Below are 11,615 nucleotides of genomic sequence, written 5' to 3'. Positions count from 1 at the left end.
CTGGGCCAAGGTGAGAGCCAGCTGGTGGCAGGCGCGCGGCCCTCCTCTGCGCCTGCACGTAATGCACAGGTCGGTGCGCGGGGCCTGGCCCGGGGCCCAGGGGCTGCGAAGGTGAGTCCGCCCTGGTGTCACCTCTCCCCTCGGAGCACTGGCTGGTGGGGAGACAGACGCGGATATAAATAACGGCCAGGCGAGGCGGGATGAAATAAGTGCGAGGAGCCAGGCAAGATCCTCGCCTGAGGGCCGGGGAGGCGGGACGCGCTCAGGGGGAAGTGGGGCACGGGCCTGGCATGGGAGAAGGTCCTTCGAATCCCCAGTGACCTTTGGTTCAGCCCCGGCAGAGCTGGAGGGCTCCGGGGACCCAGAGGCCGGGGCCAGGGGCTCCCAGGCTGAGCACCCAGCGAGGGCGAAGGCAGAGTGTGGATGGAATGCCTGCCCTACGGGAAGGGCAGGGGCTGCAGCGGAGCAGGGGTGCCCCACCAAGGGGTGCGGGCTCTGCTGCAGCGAGAGGGTGCCCCCCTTGGTGGGCTTCCCGGGGGCAGCGTGGCGAGCTCCGCAGGCCCCTGCCCGGCAGAGCCTGGTCTTTCCAGGTGTCCGCCCCCCACCCACCGAGATGGCTGGCGCGCGGAGGGGGATGCTCTGGTGTCACGAGGACGGAACAGCTGGGCTATTCATAGGCGGGGGGGGGGCGGGAGCGGAGCGCCCCCGTGGCCTCCCCTCCCCCCACCCGGCGGTGACGCAGCCGCACCGCCCCTTACGTAACCCCTCCCCCTCCCCGTGCGCCTCCGTGAGTGTGGGAGGGAGGGAGGCGGGGACAGGCCAGGGCGCCAGTTCTCCGCGCGGCCTACGACCTAGCCTTCTCTGCCTTCCCCTTAGGGCCGAGGGGAAACTGAGGCCCCTCCCCAGCGGGGCACAGCGGGAGAGGGTAGGAGGAACGGTGCGGGGGTGGGGTGCCAGCCCTCGCTAGGTGCGGTGAGCCCTAGGGGAACCCGGATTAGGGTGGGGGTCCCAGCTCTGCCAGGGGCCCCAGCTGCCTCCTCTGAACCGTGGGGCTGGTTTCCTTCCCTGATCTGGACTTCGGGGGCTCTGGAGGCCCCCTGCGCCAGTCTCCCCCTAGCCTGTGTGTGTGGCAGCAGTGAATCTGGAATTCTAGACTGGACAGTGGAGCCCAGGGGTGTCAGTGCTCTGCCTGCGGACTGCGTGACCTTGGGCCGACCTTGCACTTCTGACCCTCAGTGCCCCCACCTACAACGTGAAGGTGCGCCTTGACCCTTCCTCCTGGTGTTTAGGGAAGACCCAGATGTGTCAGCACCTGCTGAACACTTAGCAAAGTAACTGTGCCTTGTTGCTCTAACCACTTCCACCCCTACCCAGAGACTTGGCTCAGTGCAGGACCTTGGCCAGGGCCTGGGCTGGTGGGTGCTCTGCTGGGCCAGTCTGCTCCTTGTGGACCTTGCCCTTTGCTGGAAGCACGTGGTGCAGGCCTGCCCTGTGGCCTGGCCAGAGTAGCAGGCAGGGCTGGCCCTACTTGGCCCTCTCCCCAGAAGGCCCCAGGGAACACTTTGGGTCCACCCTCACTGGCTGTGGTAGCCCACCCATTACCTATTTTTAGCTCTTACCAAGGGCAGCCTGGAGCCCTGGTGGTGATATGGTTGCTAACCAAAAGGTTTGCAGTTGAAGTCCACCAGGCGCTCCTTGGAAACCTTCCAGGGCAGTTCTGTCCTATAGGATCACTATGAGTCAGAATCGACACAATGTAGCAGGTTTAAGGACAACCTTTGGGAGAGGAGGGTGTCTGCCCAGGTCTCTGTGAAGCTCACACAGTGGGAGCCTCAGTCTCCTCATCTTCAAAGTGGGGAGAATCACCCCTCCCTCCCACCTTTCTCACTGCTGTGCAGATGATGTGAAATCTCTGCTTCCTCATGTTGGGCCTGGACTGTGAGCCTGGGGCTTTATGCTCCTTTTACCTTCAAACAGTGATAAGAGGTGAGAATCTTACCCTTTTACAGTTGAGGAAACCAAGAGGTGAAGTAACTTCTCCAGGTAGGCTAACCAACTGCCGTGTGACGGATCCTTTTTACACACCCTTTCTTGTAGCTCCCACCAAATGATTGGGTGGGACTATGTAAATAAGGTGCTTGTGGCCCACTAAGGGATTGGACAGCTTGCTAATGATGCAGATAAGGTGCATAGCATTCTTGCAGGGGCGGGACCATGCAAATAAGGTATATGGAACCCTACCGAGGGGATTGGTCAGTTTTGTCATCCCACTAGGCTTAAAATGAGCCATCTCAGAGGTGGAAAGAGGGAACCCCAGTACCACCAAGAGAGAAGACCTGGAGTGGAGCTTGTCCTTTGAACCTGGGATCCCTGTGCTGAGAACCTCCTAGACCCAGGAGACAGAGCTGTAACACCAGAGATGGTAAGAGTCAGCCAGAAGCAGCAGCAGAGAAATGGCAACAGCAGAGGCAGGTGAACCAGAAGACTGGAGGAAATGGCGTGGTGGGCTTCCTGGCCCATGGAGTGAGAAAACCGAGGGCACTTGGGCAGGAGGCTTGCTGGCGGAGTGGGGTGCCTCTGGGCACTTATTGGTGGAGCTATAGAGCTTTGTAACACTTGCCCTAGCAGGCCAGAGGCCAGGCTGGCCCAAGATGGCTGAGCGGCAGAGGGTTCGAGATGTCAAGGGCCAGAGAGAGGCCTGCCTGCAGGCATGGCTGAGAAGAGGCTGTCCTGATGGAAGAACTATATCCTGAACTGTAACCTGTTACTTCCCTAATAAACCCCATAATTGTGAGTATTGTCTGTGAGTTCTGTGTGGCCACTGCCACGGATTATGGAACCCAGCAGAGAAGTAGAGGGTGCTGTGGGAGAGAGGGATGGCTGGTGTCAGAATTGGTAAAATGATTGAAGAATGGAGGCATGTCTGACCTCCACCTCGTAGGAATCAGCTTTGGGCTGTTGATGCTGATAATGGTTCTCTGTCCCCCTCATGAAGTTAGAGGAGGAGGTCAGGGCTGCTGCCATGCCATTTTTACATCTCTAACATGCCATTTTTAAACCAACCATCCTGGTTGCCCTGGGACTGAGGGGTTTCCGAGGACATGGGACTTTCGTTGCTAAAAAGGAGAGTCACCCTAACTTCAGGCCACACACCTCGCAAGTGACAGTGTCTGTGTTCAAACTCTGGCTGGAAGCAGACTGTCACATCTTTCTCCTGCGGAGCCGTTGGTGGGTTTGAACTGCTGACCTTTCAGATAGCAGCCAAGGGCTTAACCACTGTACCACTGGGGTGCCTTTCGTAAAGATTACAGTGTAAAAAATCCAATGGGGCAGCTCTACTTTGTCACATGGGGTCGCTGTGATTCAAAATCAACATCATGGTACCTACCAACAAGTAAACTTGATTCTATCAAGTACTTTTCTCTGTGAGAGTCATTATCCTCAACACTTCCTATGCATTCAAGCCCAGGGAAGTTGATGCCACTTTTGAGGTGAAGATTGGAGATTCAGAGAGGTTAAGTGACCTGTCCGAGGTGACACAGACAGTAAGGGGCAGGGCCAGCGCTTGTGGCGTTCTGAAGTCTTTCTTCTAGAGCTTAACCCCACTGATGGCAGTTGGTGGTTGTATGGGACACAGGCCCAGGGTGGGAGGGATTGCTGAGAGCCCACAGGCGCCAGGAGCCCTGTCTCTCCGTCAGACGAGCTGGCCTGCTTCTTGCCAGTAGTGGTAGGACAGGTTGTAAGGACAAGCCCTTTGCCCAGGCTGGGCTGCCCCCCTCCCCCGCCACAGTGGGCAGGCTGCCCGAATCCTCTGCAGCTGCTGTTCCCTCTCAGTCAGCCAAGCCTGGAGCAGTCCGGGACATTGTGTCCAAAGACAGGGCCAGGCAGGCCCCATCCCCCTACCCAGTGACCTCCCACCCTGCCCCTCTGGGCCTCAGGCCAGCCTGGCCTGTCCCTGGGCCTGGTACGAGCTGGAGGCCAGGACAGTGTCTCTGCTCTTCCTGGCTCACTGTAGCCCCTGGCTTAGAGGGGTGGCCGCCAAGTCTTCAAGGGGTAGGCTCCCCAGAGTCCCCCTCAGGAGGGGCCAGCTGGGCTACCGGGACACCTGTTTCCCTGCCCTTGGCATTTTTGCATTGCGTGTCCCAAAATGCCAGCTGAGCCAAGGTGAGAGGCTCCCTTGGGCAGAGAACCGACTATGTAGGGGCCTGTGCCCATGTGGGCTGGACGTAGCCTGGTCTCCCCACTTCATGGATGAGAAAGCTGAGGGTCAGAGAAAGGAGGAGAAGCATGTGAAAGCACACAGCCGTGAGCTGAGACTCCACTGTGCCAAGCAGGAAGGGGCTGGGGGCAGGGACAGCTGGAAGGGGCAGTCTCAGAGGGGTCTCTCTGGGCTCCTTCATACATCTCAGGTCTCAGTTTACTGCTGCTTACTCAGAGAAGCCTTCCCTGACACCTCGTGTCTAGAGGAGAACTCCCCGTTCCCAATACTGTATTCTGTTCTGTGTCATGTCATCCTGGTCTGTTTCCTTGAGATGTATCTCTGCCTGGACTTTCTTGTTTATTTGTCATATTTATTGATTAAAAGTGAGGACGGACATGTTATCAGGAAGGACCAGCCCCTGGAGAAGGACATCATGCTTCATAAAGTAGAGGATCAGTGAAAAAGAGGAAGACGCTCAACAAGATGGATTGACATAGTGGCTGCAACAATGGGCTTAAGTGTAGCAAGGGTTGTGAGGATGGCGCAGGACCAGGCGGTGTTTTGCTCTGTTGTACACAGGGTTACTATGAGTCGGAATCAACTTGATGGCACCTAACAACAATTGATTATCTTGCCTGATAGAACGTGGTCCCCAGAGGAGGGACTTTGTCTTGCTCCCAGCTGCCTCTCCAGTGCCAAGAACAGGGTCTGATACCTAGTAACCAGTTGCTGTCGAGTTGACCCCGACTCGTGGTGACCCCATGAGTATCAGAGTAGAACTGTGCTCCACAGGGTTTTTAATGGCCGATTTTTCAAAAAAAAAGTAGATCTCTGGGGGAGATGAGAGGGCAGAGGGGGTTAGAAGCTGGAGGAATGGACACGAAAAGAGAGAGTGGGGGGAAGGAGTGTGCTGTCTCATTAGGGGGAGAGCAGCTAGGAGTATACAGCAAGGTGTATATAAATTTTTGTATGAGAGACTGACTTGATTTGTAAACTTTCACTTAAAGTAGAATAAAAATTAAAAAAAAAAAAAGAAAGGTAGATCTCCAGGCCTTTCTGCCAAGGAGCCCCTGGGTGGACTTGAACCACCAATCTTTTGATTAGCAGTAGAGCACATTAGCCATCTGCATCACCCAGGGACTCCAGCACATAATACCAAAAAAAAAAAGAAAAAATCCCCAAAACCCCGAACTGGTTGCTGTTCAGTTGATTCCGACTCGTAGTGACCCTAAGTGAGTGTGCAGCGTAGAACTGCCCGACAGGATTTTCAAAGCTGTGACCTTCCAGATCACCAGACCTTTCTTCCAAGGCACCTCTGGGTGGGTTCAAACCAACAACTTTTCTGTTAGTAGTCAAGGGCTTAGCCATTTGTTCCACCTAGGGACACCCTAGCACATAATGGTGTTGTGTGCCATCCAGTCAATTGCGACTCATAGTGACCCTATTGGGCACAGTAGAACTGCCCCATAGGGTTTTCTAGGCTGAACTTTTTTCCCCCAGGAGAAAGGGGTATTTTTTATTGTTCTTGCAACTTTTTTTTGTAAGTTTAAAATTGTTTTTAAAAGAAAAAAGAACGTGTCCAAGATTACCTATCTAGTTAGAAGTAGGATTCAAACGCAGCTTAGGAACAAGCTCTCCATCCCTACTCTCTACTGGTTTATATTTTATTTTTTATTGTGCTTTAGGTGAAAGTTTAGAGCTCAAGTTAGTTTCTCATACAAAAATTTATACACACATTGTTATGTGACCGTAGCTGCTCCCCCTATAATGTGACCACACGTTCCTCCTTTCCACCCCAGATTTCCCTTGTCCGTTCAGCCAGCTCCTATCCCTTTCTGCCGTCTCATGTCGCCTCTGGACAGGAGCTGCCCATTTAGTCTCGTGTTTTTTTTTTTTTGTCTACTTGAGCTAAGAAGCACACTCTTCACGAGTATCATTTTATGTCTTATAGTACAGTCTATGCCTGAAGAGTTGGCTTCAGGAATGGTTTTAGTTCTTGATTAACGGAGAGTCCAGGGGCCATGGCTTCTGGGGTTCCTCCAGTCTCAGTCAAACCGTTAAGTCTGGTCTTTATACTAGTATTTGAGTTCTACACTCCACTTTTTTCCTGCTGTCAGGGACTCTGTTGTGTTCCCTGAGAGGGCGGTCATTAGTGGTAGCCAGGCACCATCTAGTTCTTCTGGCCTCAGGCCGATGGGGTCTCTGGTTTATGTGGCCCCTTTTGTCCCTTGGGCTAATATTTTCCTTGTGACTTTGGTGTTCTTCATTCTCCTTTGCTGCAGGTGGGTTGGGACCAATTGATGCATCTTAGATGGCTGCTTGCTAACTTTTAAGACCCCAGATGATGAGGCTGCAATTTTTACGGGAGCAGATTGCAAGGTCTTTTTTCCGTCAGAGCCACTGTGGGTTTGAACCATCAACATTTCCGTTGCACAGTGCAGGGAATTACTTAATATGGCCCTTTTAGCCATTCATGGTCTTGTAATGATTGGGTGGGACTATGCAAATAAAGTGCTTGTGGCCCACCAAGGGATTGGACAGCTTGCTAATAATGCCAGATAGGTGCATGGCACCCTTATGGGGATGGGACCATGCAAATAAGGTATATGGAACCCTAACAAGGGAATTGGTCAGTTTTGCCATCCCCTTAAGGCTTAAAATGAGCCACCTGAGATGTGGAAAGAGGGGACCTCGCTACCACCAAGAAAGAAGAGCTGGAAGTGGAGTATGTCCTTTGGACCCAGGGTCCCTGTGCTGAGAAACCCCTAGACCCAGGAGTGAGAGAGAGAGCTATAATACCAGAGATGTGGGAAATGGTGAGAAGTGGCTGTAGAGAAACAGTGGCAGCAGAACTAGGAGACCAGCGTGAGATGGTACAGTGGGCTTCCTGTCTCATGGAGCAAGACAGTTACCATGGGTGTGCGAACCCGCAGAGCAATAGAGCTGAGCACATTCGAGCAGGAGGCTTCCTGGCAGAGTGGGTTGGCTCCAGGAACTTGCCAGTGGAGCTAAAACAGCTTTGTAACACTTGCCTGGGAAGGGCAGAGTCCAGGCCAAGGGCTGAGGGGCTGAGAGAAAGGGAGAGGCCTGCCTGCAGGCACGGCTGACAAGGTACCCTGATCGAAGAACTTTTTATCTTGAGTAATTCCTGATCCTGAAATGTAACCTGTTACTTCCCTAATAAGCTCTGTAACTGTGAGTATGGTCTGTGAGTTCGGTGTGCCATTACAACGAATTATCAAACCTAGCAGAGAAGTTGAGTGCCATGAGAGGGATGGCTGGTGTCAAAATTGGTAAAAAGTTTGGAGAGAGGAGGTATGTCTGACCTCTGCCTCATAGGAGTCAACCTTGGGCTGATGATGACCTTGATTCTCCCCCTTTGTGAAATTAGACAAAGAAGTCAGATGCTGCTGCCGTTTTTGCAGTTGGCATCTTTTTTCTTGCAGGGTAGCAGCCAAGTGTTTAGCCATTGCACCACCAGGGCTCCTAGCACACATAAACCCTTTGCTTTTGAGTCAATTCTGACTCATAGCAACCGTATAAGACAGAGTAGAACTGCCCCAAATGGTTTCCAAGACTGTAAATCTTTATGGAGGCAGACTGCCACATCCTTCTCCTGCAGAGCTGCTGGGGAATTGGAACAGCTGACCTTTTGGTTAGCAGCTGAGCACTTTAACCACTGTGCCACCAGGGCTCCTCCTAGCACACATAATAAGCCAAAAAAACCCACTGCCATCGAGTCAATTCCAACTCATAGCGACCCTATAGGACAGAGCAGAACTGCCCCATAGAGTTTACAAGGAGTGCCTGGTGGATTTGAACTGCCGACCTCTTGGTTAGCAGCCGTAGCACTTAACCACTACGCCACCAGGGTTTCCAGCACACATAATGGGGCCAGTAAATGTTTTTTAAATAAAAAATTGAGTACTGTATTGATTGTGCCTTCTGAGCTTCCTGGTCATTTTTTAAAAACAGCTTTATTGGAGTATAATTGACATACAATAAGTTGTACATAGTTAAAAATTACAGTTTGATAAGCTTTGACGTTATCTACAAGTGAAACCATCACCACAATGTGCTTCCTTTTTTTTTTTTGATTCCTCTCTCCTGTCCCTCCTCCCTCTCCTGTCGCCAGGAAACCACTAATTTGCTTTTTGTTACTGTGGACTAGTTTGTATTTTCTATAAATGAAATCAAACAGTTTGTACCTCATACTTTTTTTTTCTAGCTCTCCCTCAGCATTGTTATTTTGAGATTCATCTATGTGTATATCAACAGTTCATCCTTTTTTTTTTTTGACTTCTGAGTAGTACTCCATAGCATAGATGTACCAGAATTTGTTCAGCCATTCACCCATTGAAGAACACTTGGGTTGTGTCCAGTTTTGGGCCATTAAAAATAAAGCTACTATGAACATTTGTGTATAAGCCTTCATATGGACCTATATTTTCTTTTGGTAAAGGCTTAGGAATGGAATGTCTGGATCACACTCTAGGTATATGTTTAATTTTTTTTATCATGTTTTAAGTGAAAGTTTACAGTTCAAGTTAGTTTCTCATACAAAAATTTAGACACACATAGTTATGTGACCCTAGTTGCTCTCCCTGTAATGTGACAGCACAGTCTTCCTTTCCACCCTGTATTTTTCGTGTCTGTTCAGCCAGCTTCTGTCCATTTCTACCTTCTCATTTTGCCTCTGAACAGGAGCTGCCCATTTAGTCTCATGTATCTACTTGAGCTAAGAAGCACACTCTTCGCAAGTATCATTTTATGTCTTATAGTCCAGTCTGATCTTTGTCTGAAGAGTTGGCTTCAGGAATGGTTTTAGTTTTGGACTAAAAGAGAGTTCAGGGCCCATGTCTTCTGGGGTCCCTCCAGTCTCAGTCAGGCCATTAAGTCTGGTCTTTTTACTAGAATTTGAGTTCTGCATCCCACTTTTCTCCTGCTCCTTCAGGGGCCCTCTGTTGTGTTCCCTGTCAGGGCAGCCATTGGTGGTAGCTGGGCACCATCTAGTTCTGGTCTCAGGCTGATGGAGTCTGTGGTTGATGTGGCCTTTCTGTCTCTTGGGCTCATATTTTCCTTGTGTCTTTGGTGATTTTCATTCTCCTTTGCTCCAGGTGGGTTGGGACCAATTGATGCATCTTAGATGGCTGCTTGATGCCACTCATCAAAGTGGGATACAAAACGTTTTCTTAATAAACTTGTTATGCCAATTGACCTAGATGTCCCCTGAGACCATGGTCCCCAGACTCCCGCCCCTGCTACTCTGTCCCTCGAAGTGTTTGGTTGTATTCAGGTTGTATTCTTAGCGTTTGGTTTAGCCCAGTTGTGCTGACTTCCCCTGTGTTCTGTGCTGTCCTTCCCTTCATCTGAGGTAATTCTTGTCTACTATTTTTTTTATCTAGTTGGTGAATTCCCATCTCCCTCCCTCCCCACCTTCATAACCATCAAAGAATGTTTTCTTCTGTGTTTAAACCTTTTCTTGAGTTCTTTTAATAGTGGTCTCATACAATATTTGTCCTTTTGCAACTGACTAATTTCAGTCAGCATAATGCCTTCCAGGTTCCTCCATGTTATGTTTTGTGGATTCATCATTGTTCTTTATCACTGTGTATTATTCCATTGTGTGACTATAGCATAGTTTGTTTTTCCATTCATCCTTTGATGGGCATCTCTAGGTTGTTTCCATCCTTTTGCTATTGTGAACAGTGCTGCAATTAACATGGGTGTGCATATATCTATTGGTGTGAGGGCTCTTATTTCTCTAGGATATATTCCAAGGAGTGGGATTGCTGGATCGTATAGTACTTCTAGCTTTTTAAGGAAGCGCCAAGTTGATTTCCAAAGTGGTTGTACCGTTTTACATTCCCACCAGCAGTGTATAAGTGTTCAGTCTCTCCAATATTTATTATTTTGTGTTGTTTGGATTAATGCTAGCCTTGTTGGGGTGAGATGGTATCTCATTGTAGCTTTGATTTGCATTTCTCTAATGGCTAATGATTGTGAGCATTTCCTCATGTATCTGTTGGCTGCCTGAATGTTGTCTTTGGTGAAGTGTCTGTTATATCCTTTGCCCACTTTTTAATTGGGTTATTTGTCTTTTTGTTGTTGAGGTTTTGCACTATCTTGTAGATTTTAGAGATTAGATGCTGATCAGAATTGTCATAGCCAAAATTTTTTCCCAGTCTGTAGGTTGTGTTTTTACTCTTTAGGTGAAGTCTTTTGATGAACGTTAAGTGTTTGATTTTAGGAGCTCCCAGTTATCTAGTTTCTCTTCTGGTGTTTGCGCATTCTTAGTAATGTTTTGTATACTGTTTATGCCGTATATTAGGGCTTCTAGCATTGTCCCTATTTTTTCTTCCATGGTCTTTATTGTTTTAGATTTTATATTTAGGTCTTTGATCCATTTTGAGTTAGTTTTTTTGCATGCTGTGAGGTATGTGTCTTGTTTCATTTTTTTGCAGATGGATATCCAGTTATGCCAGCACCATTTGTTAAAGAGACTGTCTTTTCCCCAACTAAAGGACTTGGGGCCTTTGTCAAATATCAGCTGCTCGTAGGTGGATGAATTCATGTCTGAATTATCAATTCTGTTCACTGGTCTATGTATCTGTTTACCAGTACCAGGCTGTTTTGATTACAATGGTGGTGTAATAGGTTTTAAAATCAGGTAGTGTGAGGCCTCCCACTTTGTTCTTCTTCTTCATATGGTTAATTTTGTAAGAAGCTTCCACAATATTTTCCAAGGTGGTTGTGCCATTTTCTATTCTCATCAGCTGTGTATGAAAGTTCCAGTTCTTCTGTATCTTTGTTAACACTTGGTATGCTCAGTCTTTTTAATTTTAGCCACTTTAATAGATGTGTTCATTTTGGTTTTATTTTGCATGTCCTTAATGCTAATGAATCAACTTGATGGCACTGGGTTTTGTTTTTTTTTTGTTGTTGTTGTTTTGTTTTGTTTTTAATGCTAATGAAAGGAGCCCTGGTGATGGAGTGGTTAAGCGCTCGGCTGTTAACCCAACGCTCGGCTGTTAACCCAACGGTCGAGGTTCAAACCCACTAGCTGCTCCACTGGAGAAAAATGTGACACGTGCTTCCATAAAGATTACAGCCTGGGAAATCCTGTAGGGCAGTTCTACTTTGTCCTATAGGGTCACTATGAGTCAGAATCGGGTTTGGTTTGGTTTTAATGTCAGTGTTGTTGAGTGTCTTTTCAGGTGCTTTTTTGCTATCTGTGAATCTTTTTTTTGTGAAGTGTCTGGTCAAATCTTTTGCCCATTTTTGTGTTGTGTTTGTTTTCTTGTTATTCAGTTTTCTAAGTTGTTTTTTTTTTTAATCTGCCACTCATACTCTTGATGTTTAAAATTTATAAACCCAAATGTTATTATTACAGCAAATACTGAAAATCCCAGTG

The 11,615-nt window shown here is 48.8% G+C and overlaps 1 long non-coding RNA gene across 1 annotated transcript; it reads left to right on the top strand.

The window, feature by feature from the left end:
• Positions 1 to 934: 934 nt before the first annotated feature.
• LOC135231159 (uncharacterized) lies at positions 935 to 6,086 on the top strand. The gene is made up of 3 exons (XR_010321680.1): positions 935 to 1,258; positions 2,275 to 2,422; positions 2,626 to 6,086. It is a non-coding gene; the product is annotated as an uncharacterized LOC135231159 (long non-coding RNA).
• Positions 6,087 to 11,615: the final 5,529 nt, after the last annotated feature.

Source organism: Loxodonta africana, chromosome 4, assembly GCF_030014295.1.
Source record: "Loxodonta africana isolate mLoxAfr1 chromosome 4, mLoxAfr1.hap2, whole genome shotgun sequence".
Taxonomy (NCBI): Eukaryota; Metazoa; Chordata; class Mammalia; order Proboscidea; family Elephantidae; genus Loxodonta; species Loxodonta africana.
The sequence above is the reverse complement of the archived record's forward strand: the minus strand, read 5'-3'. Positions and strand labels throughout refer to the sequence as shown.